Source organism: Giraffa tippelskirchi, chromosome 3 (assembly GCF_054371585.1).
Source record: "Giraffa tippelskirchi isolate mGirTip1 chromosome 3, T2T-mGirTip1v1.2.pri, whole genome shotgun sequence".
Lineage (NCBI taxonomy): Eukaryota > Metazoa > Chordata > Mammalia > Artiodactyla > Giraffidae > Giraffa > Giraffa tippelskirchi.
In genome coordinates, this window is record NC_137277.1 from 120694000 (window position 1) to 120711225 (window position 17226).

At 38.5% G+C, this 17226-nt stretch overlaps 1 protein-coding gene across 6 annotated transcripts in view; it reads right to left on the reverse strand.

Annotated features, from left to right (window-relative positions):
• THSD7B (thrombospondin type 1 domain containing 7B) overlaps nucleotides 1–17226 on the reverse strand; it is a 1641422-nt gene that overhangs the window by 560733 nt on the left and 1063463 nt on the right. The window lies entirely within an intron of this gene.

Consider the following 17226-nt stretch of genomic DNA (forward strand, 5'->3'; position numbering starts at 1 on the left):
AGTCTATCTCAACTATACAAATGAATGAGTTGCTGTGAAAAATTCAAAATCAAGCCCCGAGGTGGGGTGTTTAGCATAACCAATCTACTGCTATTACTCCCCGGAGGGGTGGAGCTCTTGAAAACACAGAAGAAAAATGGCTCTTAGAATAAGAAGAAAAATCAGGATCTGTAACTTCAGAATTAGCCCCTGGAAGCCAGTTTCATTAGTGAAGCTACCCAGAGGCACAAGGAATGCCTGAGGAGCCACAGAGAATGCCAACTAGGAAACTTCCAGTTCTACCTGATGTGCTCCTGCACCCAGAGAATGCCCAGAACTGGGTTGCTGCAGGAGGCAGTACCCATCTGTCCAGTGGTGGTGCTTGTCAAGTGTCCTCTCTAGGCAGACCCATTCTGGGAACCATGGAAATACACAGATGAAGAAGATAGGATCCTGGTTCATATGGAGATTATAATATATTAGGAGCATGGATAGCAATACTCCAAAATGACCCAATAAAAGAACACCCAAATGCATAGCTACACTTGCCGAGTGTGATCCCACATAAGCAAGTTTTAGAGCAATTCAGAGTTTGTGAGCCAATGGTTTAAGATCAGATGGTTTTATCTTACAGATTGCCTTGTACTGTGGTTGAAATATTTCCTATATAGCACTTCTATCCAGTTAAGCAGATCAGAAATACTTCAAAGATGGGGACTGGTATGAGACAATAGGGTGGTAAACCACCTGATCTATTTTGCTTCTTCACTCTTTACATAAGATGCAGATAGAGATGGCAAAAAATCACAGCTCTGATCAGAACTTTGAATGTAAATCAAAGCAAGAGCAAAATCAAAAAATACTATCTCTGAGATGTGCTAACCCATTGGGAAAGAAGTGTCTCTAGTGAACAATGGAAGGGCTTGAGGTGTTTATGAAAGTGAATGGGAAAAACAAAATGTTGCCAAGGAAAATAATAATGGTTTGTTCGCAACTAATTCTTTTAGCTTAACTGCTCACTGATTGGGAATGTGAGCGAGTTTATCACTTTTAGTTTTAGAATTCTTTTAGTTTATCAAAAGAATTTGACCTGACTTAGAAAGGGGCAAAAGCAAGATTGCTAATGTAAATGTCAAAGCTTGCAAGCCACGTGGAAAAGATAAACAATGGAAGAGAGGATAGATATTGGGGGAGAGTAAAAGGTTTTTCTGAGGCTGAGGAGTATTGATGCTCAGAGAATGGGCTAAAGAAAACAGATAGGTGGGGAGGATGGGGTAACCAGAACTATGGATGTATATATGACACTGATGGACCGCATGCAGGTAAAAAAATCTGAGGGATGAGGCAGAAGTCTGTAATTCCTTCTCCAAGAGTAAAATAATCACAAGGCAACCATTCACTGAGTGCATCACACATTCATTCCAAAACTACTGAGCACCCGTCTAAATCATGCCCTGTTGGATGTTGTCTGCTTTGAAGGAACTCTCAGTCAAGAAGGGTAAGTCAAATAGCATTTTAACAGAATTGTTGGAAAGAGATGCTTTAGAGCATTGCATAAATAGAAAGGTGTACAGCCAGAGGTCTTAAGGCAGAAGTGTATCTGGGCCCAGGCCCATGTTTGGTTAGCATGTATTCTCATAACCTCAAACTTTAATTCCAAAAACAAAACCTAAGTCAGTGATGGAAAATGAAGTGGAGAGTGTAAACTGATTAATCTAGCTGTTTAATAAAAATTTACAGTGCATGCCAGGTACTGTTTATAAACATAATTTCATTTAACCTGCATAACTTTGAGATGTGTATTATTATTAGTCCTAATTTAAAATAGGTAAACTGAGACACTGTTTACTCACTTGCTCACATTCCCAATCAGTGAGCAGTGGAGCTAGAATTTGGAACAAAATGGTCTGGCCACAGAATCTGTGCTGTGGACCACTGCACAATGTGGCCTCATCATCCGACATTCAAACTACACTGCTAAGTACGTTCCATGAGTTAACACTGAAGGTGTTAGGTTCTTTTAGATGCTTAAGCCAGATTAGTGAGTGAAACAGACAAGATCCCTGTTCTCAGGGAGCCCATTTTCCAATGTGAACTGATATTAAATATTCGTGAGTCCATGAGCCTCAACAAGACTGGATATGCTTTACTGTTGCTTCTCTTTGCCATGGCTGTCTCCCTGTAACACCAGTTAGACCTTAAGGATCTGACGATTGATGCTTAGAAGATGCCCCAAACTCTCAGCTCCATGACTCAGCAGATACTCGCTGCCACAATCACTGAACTTGAAATTGGTCAATCCACCAGTGCAATCCCCAGGCTCTGAGGAGATTTGCACCAAATCTCTTTAGAAGCTCCAGAATGGCTTAACTGTCTAGAAGGCAGTTAAGCTTTGGGGTTGGCAGTGTAGTTAGAAAGAACTGGGGAACTTGACCTGAAACTGCATCTGTCAAGGACAATGCTTTTACAGATATTATGTTTCTTTGGCTTATTTTGGAGGGTTATTGATGATTCTGAGGAAGTGAGAGGTTAAGTCCTCTAAGGTCCCTTTTGATAAACACTTAACTGTCAGTCAATTGACTGTTGGACATTAGGGCTAATGGAAAGTAGGGAGAGACATGGTATGCTGGTGAGGAATGGGGGCATTTCCCTGGAGGCTACTCAGTGGCATAACTGGAGGCTCAGGAGTGTGAGTGAGGCCATTTGTCAGAGCATGCACGCAGTTTCAGCACCTGCTGCTTTGAAAGACAGTTGATGTTAATCCATATCAATAAATTCTTCCAGTCTCAGAGACATGTCTAAAATGCTTCATTTAGGCATTGAATCAATGGGTTTCAGTCAACCTTTCTCTATTTCAGTCCCCCGGGATACATTTTCTCTAGAAATAAATCATGAGTAAGTCACAAAGCACTTACCAGCTTCAGAACACTTAGGTAATCATCTCCTTGAGAATAGTGAACACAGGATATTGCTACGCCTATTGACTTGTAAAGCTAGAAGGGAGCTTTAGAGCTAATTTAGTTTAATTCATCAATTTCCCTGAAAAATTGTACTCTAAAGATCTTAGGTAGTTTCTCCAAGTTCATTCAGCAAGTCCAAGGCAGAGCAAGACCTGAGCCTTGTCCCAGGTGGCTGACTCATTTCCACATGTACCTCTTGGCATTCCTTCAATGGAAGAGGGCAACTGACAGAACAGATGAGGTCTTCTGGACTGAGGTTATTTTGTTTATGAATCACAGTGACCTCAGTGGAGGCAACCAGTGACACAACAGATCAAAGATATTTACCAAAGTTGAAGGCTCAGTTTAATCCTTTAAACAAAATCCAGATTCTATTCCTACTTCATTGCTACTACAAAACTCCTTTAAGCCCCATCCCAGATCTCCCCAACTAAGCAGAAGGTAATGAGACCAAAATCTGCTCACTTTCAACAACTATCCTTTTATTTGTAGCATTCATGCTGTGGGAGGTGGTTTAACTTTGCCAACAAAGGTCTGTCTAGTTAAAGCTATGGTTTTTCCAGTAGTCATGTATAGATGTGAGAGTTGGACCATTAGGAAGGCTGAGTGTGGAAGAATTCATGCTTTTGAACTGTGGTGTTGGAGAATACTCTTGAGAGCCCCTTGGACTACAAGGAGATCAAACCAGTCAATCCTAAAGGAAATCAACCCTTAATATTCATTGGAAAGATTGATGCTGAAGCCAAAGCTCCAATACTTTGGCCACCTGATGCAAAGAACTGACTCATCAGAAAAGACCCTGATTCTGGGAAAGACTGAAGGCAGGAGGAGAAGGGGATGACAGAGGATGAGATGGTCGGATGGTATCACCAATTCAATGGACATGAGTTTGAGCAAGCTCTGGGAGATGGTGCAGGACAAGGAGTCATGCTACAGTGACTACAGTCGTGCTACAGTCCATGGGGTCACTAAGAGACATGACTAAGCAACTGAACAAAACAAACAAAAAATAGTTGGTTTACACTGCTGTATTATAATAATTTATACTGTACAACACAATAAATCAGCCATACATATACATATGACCCCTCACTTTTGGACTTCCTTACCATTCTGGTCACTGCAGTGAATTAAATAAGAGTTCTCTGTGCTACATAGTACATTCTCATTAGTTATCCATTTTTGATGTAGTATAAATAGTGTATATGTATAAATCCCAATCTCCCAATTTATCCCACCTCTCTTCCCTGTTGTCCTCTACATCTGTGTCTCTATTTCTGCTTTGTAAGTAAGATCATCTCTATCATTTTTCTAGATTCCACATGTATGTGTTAATATCTGATATTCATTTTTCTCTTTCTGACCTACTTCACTCTGTATGAAACTCTCAGGGACCATCCCCATCACTACAAATACCCTAATTTTGTTGCTTTTTATGAGCCCTCAATTATTCTTGACCAAACTCCAGTCATGATGTTTGTGGGAAGAAGAGTCACCTGAAGTCCTTGCTTTTTTAGTCACCTGAAGTCCTTTCTTTAGACTGACCGATTGAAACAACTTTATTTCTATTTGCTAACTCTATCTGCTCTAATGCAGTGGATCCCTGATGTGATCAGGGTAACTCTTCAGTGAAGGTCTGTGCTGGCCCTACTTTCTGCAGCTGCCTTTGACCATATCACCTTGACATCTTCTACCACTCTTGTGTTGACCAATTTCCTGACTAGGTTAACAATTACCCAAAGTTTTATAGGATATTTAGCTTTTGTATACAGCAATGTTAGTCCCTATAAAGACTTCTCATGGCCACAAAGTGTTAAAGAGAAAGAATAACTTTTCACTCAGATCAACTGAGATCACTACAGAGCAGTAGCTTTTTAAATGCTAGGGAATACATTACAGTATAAGTGATTGTACATATGCGGTAGTCATTAATGCTTTGAATATTTTGGTGCCTAACCTGGAACTTTTCATTTGCAATAAGAAAATTATTAAATTGACCTGCCTTACAATAAATGTGCAAGTCTGTTACTAATGATTGCAAAGTAACCTTAAATAATGAATTACTCCATGAACAGAATGCTAATTAACAAAGGGGAGCAAATATTCTGGGTAGCTGCTATATTTAATGTTAAAGAAAAAAAACTATTCTAATTCCAGAAATGTACAAAGTTCATACCTTTCCTTAATCACAAAATGATTTTACATGAACATACAAATTCAATTGAAATGATTTGTAATTAAGAAGAAAAATGCCTGTTGTGATCATTAGCATGTGACCACCATTGTAAAGAAAAATGAGTACTTTCACGTTTCATTCTTTGAAACTAAATCAAGCTCTAATCAAGACAAATAAATTGGCAAAGATTTAATAAGAGTATATTATACCCCACCCCTAATGTTGGTCATTTTTTAAGATCTAAATTTCAATGCCATTTAATGCCTCAAAAAGAAATTACATAAAATTGCATCGTCATCATCATGATAATTAGTTAATTATATTTAATAACTAGTTACATCTCTGTAGTTTATTTTTTTAAAATGAGGAATGTTTGCTTAAAGTAAAAATGTTATCACAGAATTCAATATTATTTTTTTAAATGTCTATTACTGGATAAAACATCAAGTCCATCTTTGAAAACTTAGGATATGTTTGAGGCAATTCTGCTGTGGCATAATGGAACTCAGCTTTCCCTCTGGACAGAAAGAAAGATCTTGATCATGGTTGAGAAATTAGTCAAAGATACTGATTGTTATTTTTTTTCCAGTATTTTCAGGGAGGTAGAAAGAAAAGAAAATAAAGATGCTATTTCCTGAGAACTCTTAAAACCTTGATGATTTCCTCTGCTTTCTATCTTAGGAGTACCTGAGTACCCCTACACTCTACAGTCAGCTTATTTTATATAAGATATTTGATTTGCAGAAAGACATCAGCCTTCACAAAAAACTTAGACAGAAATGTTATATTTGTTTCAATTTTCTGAATCAAATATAGGCCCTGTAAACCCCAAAGGGAATTCTCACTCAATATTCAGGACCCCCACATGCCACAGGATGTCTAGGAAAGCACCATAATATAAGCAGCAATTGTTCAGATTTCATTCAAAACTAATGAAAGAGCCTACTTATGTAAAAATCCCACTTTCTAAATGACTTTTGAGAAACAATATTGTCTCTGACATATTCATTTAAGGGAGTATCCTAACTTGTCAGAAATTCAATCCACCTTACTGCTAAAATAAATAGACTTCTTCTACAAACTGAAGGAGTCAAACAGTTGAAGAGAAAAGACAAATAAAATTACAATTTTAACCAGAAAGCTATTTTCCTTCAAGAAGCTTCATGTATTATTTCAATTGCCTTTACCACTGGGATTTTCAAAATAATGTGTCGTTCTTTTAACTTGGTAGGATTAAAGCAAATATGTCTTCTAGCACTTATAGGCACCTTAAAGAATTAAATCACATCTCATCCTATTATATCTAACAAAGCTTAATTTTAGCCATATTGTGACTCTTGGCAAACTACTGTGCAATTCAGTTTGGCAGGAGGATTGTGTGTGTATGTACAATAAATATAATATCTAAAAATAATTCCTGCAATTAAAAATAATTATGTGAAATTTGGCCACATGTCAAAAAATTCTCCAAATTTCCTTCATCTCACATAGCAAATTAGAAAATGACTACCAACTAGTGATTTTCTTAATGCTACAGAGTAACAACATGATTAAGTAAAGATTGAAAACAATATTCAGAATAAAAATGAATACAGAATAAATGTTAAGTATGCAGTTTTAGAAGTAATTAGATCAATATCCAACAATTATGAAATTAAGGAAGAAATACAGGAATTTTCAACCCTATATTCACATGTTTCTTTGGTTTCTCATCTGTTCCTCTTTTGAGGATTTCGTTCTGATCATTTCTCAGATTCTCAGCTCAGAGCTAAAACGGAGGTATAGAGAGGGTGGAAAGAATAATCGGACCTAAATGGTATCTTTTACACCTTACAGAGTTAAAAATACCATTAGTGTTGAGAGAGAATGGAAAGGAAATAAGAGAAAGTAGAGAAGTGGTCAGGCAAAGAGAAAAAGTAAAAAGGTAGAGAGGCAGGTAAGAGAAAGGATTATCTTTCAAGATATCAAGGATAGAAATGTGCACCATCAGGGAAGCACAGCTTTTAAAGAGGTTTTAGAGCAAAGGTCCCATGAACAGAGGAGTCTGGTGGGCTACATAGGGTCACAAAGAGTTGGACACGACTGAAGTGACTTAGCACACACACTCTTCTCAGCACTTTGCAATCTGGAATTCATTTTGCAATAGAAACAATAACAAGATATAAATGAGAGTCAGTTTTAGGAAGGGAGGATAGGAAGGGAGTTTGGGGGAGAATGATGCCTACATATGTATGGCTGGAAAAACAAAAAACAAACCCAAGCAAACAAAACATACTAAGTTTTGTGATTTTTCTCAAAGAAGATTAGCATGCTATATAGTAATTTCTCACATTTAATGAGTACATACAATAAAGTATCTTTAAAAAGATAAAATAAATGAATAAATTAAAACAAAAACGAGACCCAGTTTTCCCATGAATGACTGCAAATGTGTATTTCACTGACTAATGATAGAACTAATAGCTTATGCATATTACTAATCAACCTGTCCCAAGATACTACATGAAGCAGTTAAATGCAATTTCTCATTTATTCATCAAAATCACGGCAAGATAAGTAAAATCATTATTCCCATTTTATAGATGAAATAACTGAGGACAAATTATTGCTGAGCATGGCAAAAGTAATAAATGAAAATCCTGGTCCGGGACCCTTAAAAGCCAATACCCTTTAACCCTATGCTATACTATGATTTTATATTGGCAATAAAAGTTATGGTAGAAAAGAGCTACTGTAGCATTAATAATTAGTCATAAAATAAATAAGTGAACACTTTCAGTTCAGTTCAGTCACTCAGTCATGTCCAACTCTTTGCGACCCCATGCACTGAAGCATGCCAGGCTTCCCTGTCCATCACCAACTTCTGGAGGCTACTCAAACTCATGTCCATCACATCAGTGATGCCATCCAACTATCTCATCCTCTGTCATCCCCTTCTCCTACCCTCAATCTTTCCCAGCATCAGGGTTTTTGCCAATGAGTCAGTTCTTCACATCAGGTGGCCAAGGTATTGGAGTTTCAGCCTCAGCATCAGTCCTTCCAATGAATATTCAGAACTGATTTCTTTAGGATTGACTGGTTGGATCTCCTTTCATTCCAAGGGACTCTCAAAATTCTTCTCCAACACCACAGTTCAAAAGCATCAATTACTCGGTGCTCAGCTTTCTTTATAGTCCAAATCTCACATCCATACATGACTACTGGAAAAACCACAGCTTTCACTAGACAGAACTTTGTTGGCAAAATAATGTCTCTGTTTTTTAATATGCTGTCTAGGTTGGTCATAGCTTTTCTTCCAAGGAGCAAGTGTCTTTTAATTTCATGGCTGCACTCACCATCTGCAGTGATTTTGGAGCACCCAAAAATAAACTCTCTCACTGTTTCCATTGTTTCCCATCTATTTGCCATGAAGTGATGGGACCAGATGCCATGATCTTAGTTTTTTTTTTTTTTTTAATAAATTTATTTATTTTAGTTGGGGGCTAATTACTTTACAATATTGCAATAGTTTTTGCCATACACTGACATGAATCAGCCATGGGTTTACATGTGTTCCCCTTCCTGGACCCCCCACCCACCTCCCTCCCCATCCCATCCCTCTGGGCCATCCCATTGCCCCAGCCCTGAGCCCTTGTCTCATGCATCGAACATGGAATGGTGTTCTGTTTCACATATGATAATATACATGTTTCAAAGCTATTCTCCCAGAACGTCCCACCCTCACCTTCTCCCTCAGAGTCCATAAAATTGTTCTATGCATCTGTGTCTCTTATTCTGTCTCGCATATAGGGTTATCATTACCATCTTTCAAATTCCATATATACGCATTAGTATACTGTATTGTTGTTTTTCTTTCTGGCTTACTTCACTCTGTATAATGGGCTCCAGTTTCATCCATCTCAGTAGAACTGATTCAAATGTATTTTTTTTTAATGGCTGAGTAATATTCCATTGTGTATATGTACCAAAGCTTCCTTATCCATTCGTCTGCTGATGGACATCTAGGTTGCTTCCATGTCCTGGCTATTGTAAACAGTGCTGCGATGAACATTGGGGTACACGCGTCTCTTTCAATTCTGGTTTCCTCGATGTATATGCCCAGCAGTGGGATTGCTGGGTCATATGGCAGTTCTATTCCCAGTTTTTTAAGGAATCTCCACACTGTTCTCCATAGTGGCTGTACTAGTTTGCATTCCCACCAACAGTGTAAGAGGGTTCCCTTTTCTCCACACCCTCTCCAGCATTTATTGCTTGTAGACTTTTGGATAGCAGCCATTTTGACTGGTGTGAAATGATACCTCATTGTGGTTTTGATTTGCATTTCTCTAATAATGAGTGATGTTGAGCATCTTTTCATGTGTTTGTTAGCCATCTGTATGTCTTCTTTGGAGAAATGTCTGTTTAGTTCTTTGTCCCATTTTTTGATTGGGTCATTTATTTTTCTGGAATTCAGCTGCAGAAGTTACTTGTATATTTTTGAGATTAATTGTTTGTCTGTTGCTTCGTTTGCTATTATTTTCTCCCATTCTGAAGGCTGTCTTTTCACCTTGCTTATAGTTTCCTTTGTTGTGCAAAAGCTTTTAATTTTAATTAGGTCCCATTTGTTTATTTTTGCTTTTATTTCCAATATTCTGGGAGGTGGGTCATGGAGGATCCTGCTGTGATTTATGTCAGAGAGTGTTTTGCCTATGTTTTCCTCTAGGAGTTTTATAGTTTCTGGTCTTACGTTTAGATCTTTAATCCATTTTGAGTTTATTTTTGTGTACGGTGTTAGGAAGTGTTCTAGTTTCATTCTTTTACAAGTGGTTGATCTTAGTTTTTTGAATGTTGAATTTTAAGCCAACTTTTTCACTTTTCTCTTTCACTTTCATCAAGAGGCTCTTTAATTCTTCTTCACTTTCTGCCATAAGGGTGGTGTGGTCTGTGTATCTGAGGTTATAGATATTTCTCCCGGAAATATTGATTCCAGCTTTTGCTTCATCCAGTCCAGCATTTCACATGATGTACTCTGAATACAAGTTAAACAAGCAAGTGACAATATACAGCCTTGACGTACTTCTTTTCTGATTTGGAACCAGTCCGTTGTTCCATGTCCAGTTCTAACTATTGTTTCTTGACCTGCATACAGATTTCTCAGGAGGCAGGTCAGGTGGTCTGATATTCCCATCTCTTTAAGAATTTTCCACAGTTTGTTGTGATCCACACAGTCAAAGGCTTTGGCGTAGTCAATAAAGCAAAAGCAGATATTTTGCCCCCTTAAAAAAATATTTTTGCTTTTTTTGACTGTGTCATATGGCTTGACAATCTGTTTCCTGACCAGTGACTGAACCAGGGTCATGGCAGTGAAAGCCCAAAATCCCAACCACTAGGCCACCAGGGAAAATGGAAATAGAAATTAAAAGACTCTTGCTTCTTGGAAGAAAAGCTATGACAAAGCTAGACAGCATACTAAAAAGCAGAGACATTACTTTTCCAACAAATGTCAGTATAGTCAAAGCTATGGTTTTTCCAGTAGTCATGTATGGATGTGAGAGTTGGACCATAAAGAAGGCTGAGCACTGAAGAATTTATGCTTTTGAACTGTGGTATTGGAGAAAACTCTTGAGAGTCCCCTGGACTTCAAGGAGATCAAACCAGTCAATCCTAAAGGAAATCAATCCTGAATTTCATTGGAAGGCCTGATGCTGAAGCTGAAGCTCCAATACTTTGGCCACCTGAAGAGTCAATTCACTGGAACAGACCCTGATGCTGGGAAAGATTGAAAGCAGGAGGAGAAGGGGACGACAGAGGATGAGATATTTGGATGGCATTACCGACTCAATGGACATGAGTTTGAGCAAGTTCCAGGAGATGGTGAAGGCCAGGGAAGGTTGGCAAAGAGTCGGACATGACTGAGCAACTGAACAATAACCAGGCCACCAAGGAATTCCCTAAGGAAATTCTTAAGCTGAGATAAATTTTTTAAAAAATAGATCTGAAAAAATATGAGTAGTAAAAGCCAAAACTCAGAAAAGTAAGTGTTGTTATATGAAATTAAGGATCCAGTTGAGCATTTTTGATGTGACTCTGAAAGGTACTTAAAATTATTACTAATGGGTTGATGCTGCTGCTGCTGCTGCTAAGTCACTTCAGTCGTGTCCGACTCTGTGCCACCCCATAGACGGCAGCCCATCAGGCTCCGCCATCCCTGGGATTCTCCAGGCAAGAATACTGGAGTGGGTTGCCATTTCCTTCTCCAGTGCATGAATGGGAAAAGTGAAAGTGAAGTTGCTCAGTCGTGTCCGACTCTTAGCGACCCCATGGACTGTGGCCTACCAGGCTCCTCCGTCCATGGGATTTTCCAGGCAAGAGTATTGGAGTGGGGTGCCATTGCCTTCTCCGATGGGTTGATGGAGAGAATGTAATTAGAGTATAATGACTATTTTCATCATAAAATTTAAGTTTAGAGCCATTTCCAAGGGATTATGATGAGTTCACAATAAGACCCACTCCCTCCCACCCCCACCAAGATTTTCTTAAAGAGCAAAGGATGACCAAAGGAGTCATTAAGGCAGGTTGGAACCTGGAGAGGAAGGCAAGTGGGTGTAAAGCTCACCCTCCACCGGGCACCTAGCATCACTAGCACAAGTCTTTTTCCTTATCAACTATATCTAATCCTTCAACTGAGGAAAAATACAGGTAACAGTAAAATGTTTCTAAGTTCATTGGGCAAGAATTGGAAAGATATACTTCTTAAATTAATTATTTTATTTTTGGCCGTCCCCTGAGGCATGTGGAACTTCCCTAACCAGGGATCGAACTTGTTCCCCCTGCATTGGAAGGTTGGAGTCTTAACCACAGGATCACCAGCAAAGTCCAGAAAAAGGTATTTAAAAAAAAAAAAAATGACTGAGATTAAGAGTATGTCAGAGAGCAGGAGCAGGGAACAGTGAGATATGGTAAGAGAGATCAGAGATGTCAAAAGAAAGCAGACCTAGGTCTCCCACACTTCGGTACCAATCACAGGATGCTCTGGTGAGTCCATCAGTAAGACAGGTCTTCATATGTGTGGATTTTGAATACAGATGTTTCAACTTGGGAACAACTAAATGGAAATTTTTAATAATGGTAAGAAGGGGAAACCCATACTCTCTGAGATGACACAGTCCTCCAAGAAGAACATTACAAACTCCAAAGCTTAAAGCCATTTCCAAGGGAACAAAAAAACCAGTGGGGAAATATGTGATAATGATTTTAGAGAGCCAAGAAAGAACTATTGCTCTCTAAAATAAATATGCATACCATCTTATTTTTAAAGGAAGGGCTCACTGTACCTGATAGCCTTGTTAGCATATGCTGCTTTAAATCTGCAAATCCTTTTAGACTGAATAAGTTAATTTGACTTCAAAGGAAGGCTCATGGGATTCACTAGGTCCCAAAGTAGTGATAGGAACAAGACACCATTTAATAAATTCTTAAATGCAGAATAGTTCATTCTTTCATCTGAGAAACAGCATTACGTATTTTTATGAGAAACACAAAAATTACAAACTCAAACTTCTCCACTGCAAAACTTGATGATAGCTCTTTTCCTCCCAGGTCTATTTATATATTGTAAGTCCTACTTGTAATCTGTTCACTATGTCAAGGCCAATGTTATAAAGTAGTAGCTTCCAATCTGACTAAACCAATGAGATCAAAGGGAGACCCAACTCAGAAGAATTGGGTCAGAACTGGGAAGGGGGTAACAGAGAGTATAATTAGAACTTAAATCTTTGAAACTCTTTTATGATTAGAAGGTTGGAAAGCCAGTGTTCTGAATAACTTCTGGAGTATGATTTTTGAAAAGCCAACTGGCCAAACACTATCATTAAAATCCGTTAAGTTGGAAGTCTACCATTGCCTGTGCAAATTGGGCAAATTGTTTAGCAACTGAGCTTCTGTAAAACAGACTATGGGCTTTCCTGGTGGCTCAGTGGTAAAGAATTCCCCTGCCAGTGCAGGAGACATGGGTTTGATCCTTGATCTGGAAAGATTATCTGGAGAAGGAAATGGCAACCCACTCTAGTATTTTCGGTTAGAAATCACTATGGACAGAGGAGCCTGGTCAAGCTACAGTCCATGGAGTTGCAAAGAGGTGGACATGACTTAATGATTGAACAACAACAAAATAGACTATCTAATGCTTCTCACCTTTGTTATATTATCTCCTCCCTGTGAGCTTCTGTAAACATTGTTTCCCTAATTGTCCTTCTATCCCCTATGACATTTTCACAACACAGATATGCTGTGTCTAAATCGATTATATATAGATACGTGTGTGCTTACGACTCTTTGTGACCTCACAGACTGCAGCCTACCAGGCTCCTCTGTCCATGGGATTTTCCAGGCAAGAATACTGGAGTGGGTTACCATTTTCCACTCCAGGGGATCTTCCTGACCCAGGGATCAAACTCGTGTCTCCGGCATTGGCAGGTGGATTCTTTACCACTTCGCCATCTGGGAAGCCCATATATAGATACATATAGTCTTTATATGTAAAAAGATTTTTTTCATCCAAAGAATCGTTTGTGTCCCCTTGGGGACAGTATCATCCCCTTTGGGAATGCATGGACTAGACCATATATTGAACTTGAGTTTGTAGGCTGAGCAATCTACAAGTATGTTCTGAGTTTATTAGCAAAACATGCCATGCAGCAAGTACTACCAGTGTCTCCAGTTTCCATTGAGACAACTGCAATTTTAAAACTGTGCCCAAGCTTCTGTAATTAGCAAAAGCAGAGGCAAGCCCTGAACCCAGTCAGTGTGATTCTGATTTGCCCTGTTTTTACCACGTTAGGGTGTTCCAGCTCGGAGCTCTGAAATTCTTGGGTCCAGTGCATGTTTTCATGGCTGTAGGTTGGGATCTATCTTTTTTAATTTGACTCCAGTGCTCCTCAATATCTGTATTTTGCTTGAATTTGGAATCTACATGCTAATTTTTTGCAATAATCAGGAGATAATACATTAATAATCAATAAGATAAGCTATTCTCTGGTAGAATACTGATACATGCAGAGAATACAGACATTTAAAACAGCTGAAAGGCTGTAGAATTTTATAAATTTTGTCTTTTGTTTAAACAGTAATCAAGTTATTAAAAATTTGTCCTGAGAAGTTGCCTATTCTAATTTTTTGTACATTTAAATATATCATCAGAGCAAAACAGGTTACAATGTCAATAGAACAGTGATTTATATTTTAAAATATTATAGTTCTTTTCTAAGAAGTCTTAATTTGAGATAAAAAGCAACAAATCATTTTGTTGAAATAATTATTTAATTAAAAAATAGATGATTTTATATTAAAGCAGTATGGGTATATCCATAGGCTGTTAAAATACAAATAAATATTAATTCTGAAAGTGTTCCTACCTATTTTTAAAAGGGAGAGGGAATTGAATTTTCCCAAGTAATATAGATTTTTTATATCATACAATGAGATGCCACTGCATGCAACAATTGATTTTTTTCTAATGTTTGTATATCTTAATTGAGTCTCTCTAACAAAAACACTGTTTTGTTCAATCTGGTAAAGATCAAAGGTAAGACATATTTATCATGGTTATACTTTTTGGTGGAGGGGACCTTGAAAGAACCGTAAGCATGATTGCTCAGAAAATGTTCAGACCTCTGGCAGTTAGAGATCTTTAAAGTAGAGAAAGCAATTTAATATGAAAGTCAGCTTTCGGGACTGCCTATGGGGCCTTACAGAGAATGATGAGTCACCTCACCTGAGGACCAAATGGTTACCAACAAGAACCATCTTGCATCCACTCTAGCCAAACAGAATCCAAGCATCACAGAGACTTCTACCATCACCACTCCTGCTCTCTAACATATGTCTTATGCTGAGAACAAAGACAGGACCACATCCTGCAGGCCACCAGGCCATAACCAACTTTGCCCTCTTTACTTAACATGGCTTGCCAACTAATTAATTATATATGACACCTTTCATCTGAAGTTATTTTGTCAGTTTGTAATGATCAAAACCAGATATACACTGCTACATTTTTAGAAAGAAAGAAACTTATCAATCCTACTCTGAGTTGATGCTTGTATGGTCTGAGAAAGTTTTATGTCTCAAAAAGTAACCAGCTAGAACTTAAAGAAAATGGCAATCTACTTGAAACATCTTTCCCCTCTGAGATAAGGTCCCTCATGGAATCTTGTAATGGAAGAGATCTTAGTAGTGTCTTTTACAATACCCTATTTCTAAAAATGAGAAAATCAAGGTCAATAGTGGTTCTATAACTTGTCCAAGATCAACAAATAGTTTGTGTAAGTATCAACCTAGAATTCCCTGTAGTGATACTCATTTATCCTGTCTCTAGCTTTAAAAAAAAAAATCCTTGACTTTCCTATCATACCCTATTCACATCTATACTTCACATTCATTCAGGGAACATTTTATTCTGCAGATAATATTGATATTCTTCATGAAATAGGTATTTTTTCCTCCTTCCCAATCAGATTGCAAAAGTCTTGATGTTAGGGCTAAATCAATCACTTCTGCCTGAGAGTCATTATTAGCAAGTTTCCAGCTAGTCAAGGCCTTCTTACCAAGAAACAAAATATACAGGACACTTTTTTCAATAAGTGTAAAAAAACCCACCGATGATGAAAGGCTTTGTAGATATTCAAATAGTAACACATTAATCAAGTTAAATACCCAGTACAACACAGATTCAACAGCTACTCTGTCTGTCCTACTCACTAATTTTGACAAAGAGCTGGCACTCAAAAAACAATGAATACATCAGGGGCTTCCCTGGTGGCTCAGTGGTAAAGAATTTGCCTGCCAAGGCAGGAGACACAGGTTTGATCTCTGATCAGGAAGAATCCCACATGCCATGGACCAACTAAGACTGTGCGCCACAACTAGTGAGCCTGTTTTCTAGAGCCTGGGAGCCACAACTACTGAACCCATGTGTCGCAACAACTGAAGCCCCCACACACACAGAGCCTGTGCTCTGCAGAGAAGCCACTGCAATGAGAAGCTCATGCACTGCAATGAAGAGTAGCCCCTGATCACCACAACTAGAGAAAAACTGACACAGCATCAAAAACCCAGTACAACTAACAGTAAATAAATAAATACTGACTACATCAATGAATTACTGAGGTTACATGAGTTTCAATTCTAACCCAGGTATTAAATAAAAAAGGAATTTGGTGACAAATATTTGATGAACATCTCAAAGCATATGAAGATACCCAAAGAATTCTGATACACAGGGTTCTATACAGAGTTGTACAGGTTGAGTTTGCCAAGGGGGCACGTAGGGACTGAAATCCAACCTGTGTTCCTCTTGCTGAACGACACTCTCTGGTTTATGCCTGGATGGGTATATTTCTTCCTAATACTTTTATCCAGAGAGGGAGACATTTTCTAATTCATACAATATTGCAATTTCTGCTGTTTATGACCCTGCTCATGCACCAACTTAAATAAGAAGAAGTTATCTGTAGAATCAGGTAGATTTAAAAGTCCCTCCTGCAAATTAGAAGGCACGCTTACAGTCATAAATTACAGCTACCTGTTTGGTAACTGAAAACTTTGAAAAATATAGAAGAGATCTTAGTGATATCTTATACAATATCCTGTTTCTACAAATGAGAAAAAAAAAAGCTTCAAGTGGTTATATGACTTGTCCAAGATCGACAGGTATTTTGTGTAAGTTCAGTTAATTTCAGTCACTCAGTCGTGTCCGACTTTTTGCGACCCCATGAATCGCAGCACGCCAGGCTTCCCTGTCCATCACCAACTCCCGGAGTTTACCCAAACCCATGTCCATCGAGTCGGTGATGCCATCCAACCATCTCATCCTCTGTTGTCCCCTTCTCCTCCTGCCCCTAATCCTACCCAGCATTAGGGGTCTTTTCCAATGAGTCAACTCTTCGCATGAGGTGGCCAAAGTATTGGAGTTTCAGCTTCAACATCAGTCCTTCCAATGAACACCCAGGGCTGATCTCCTTTAGGATGGACTGGTTGGATCTCCCTGCAGTCCAAGGGACTCTCAAGAGTCTTCTCCAACACCACAGTTCAAAAGCATCAATTCTTCGACGCTCAGCTTTCTTCACCATCCAA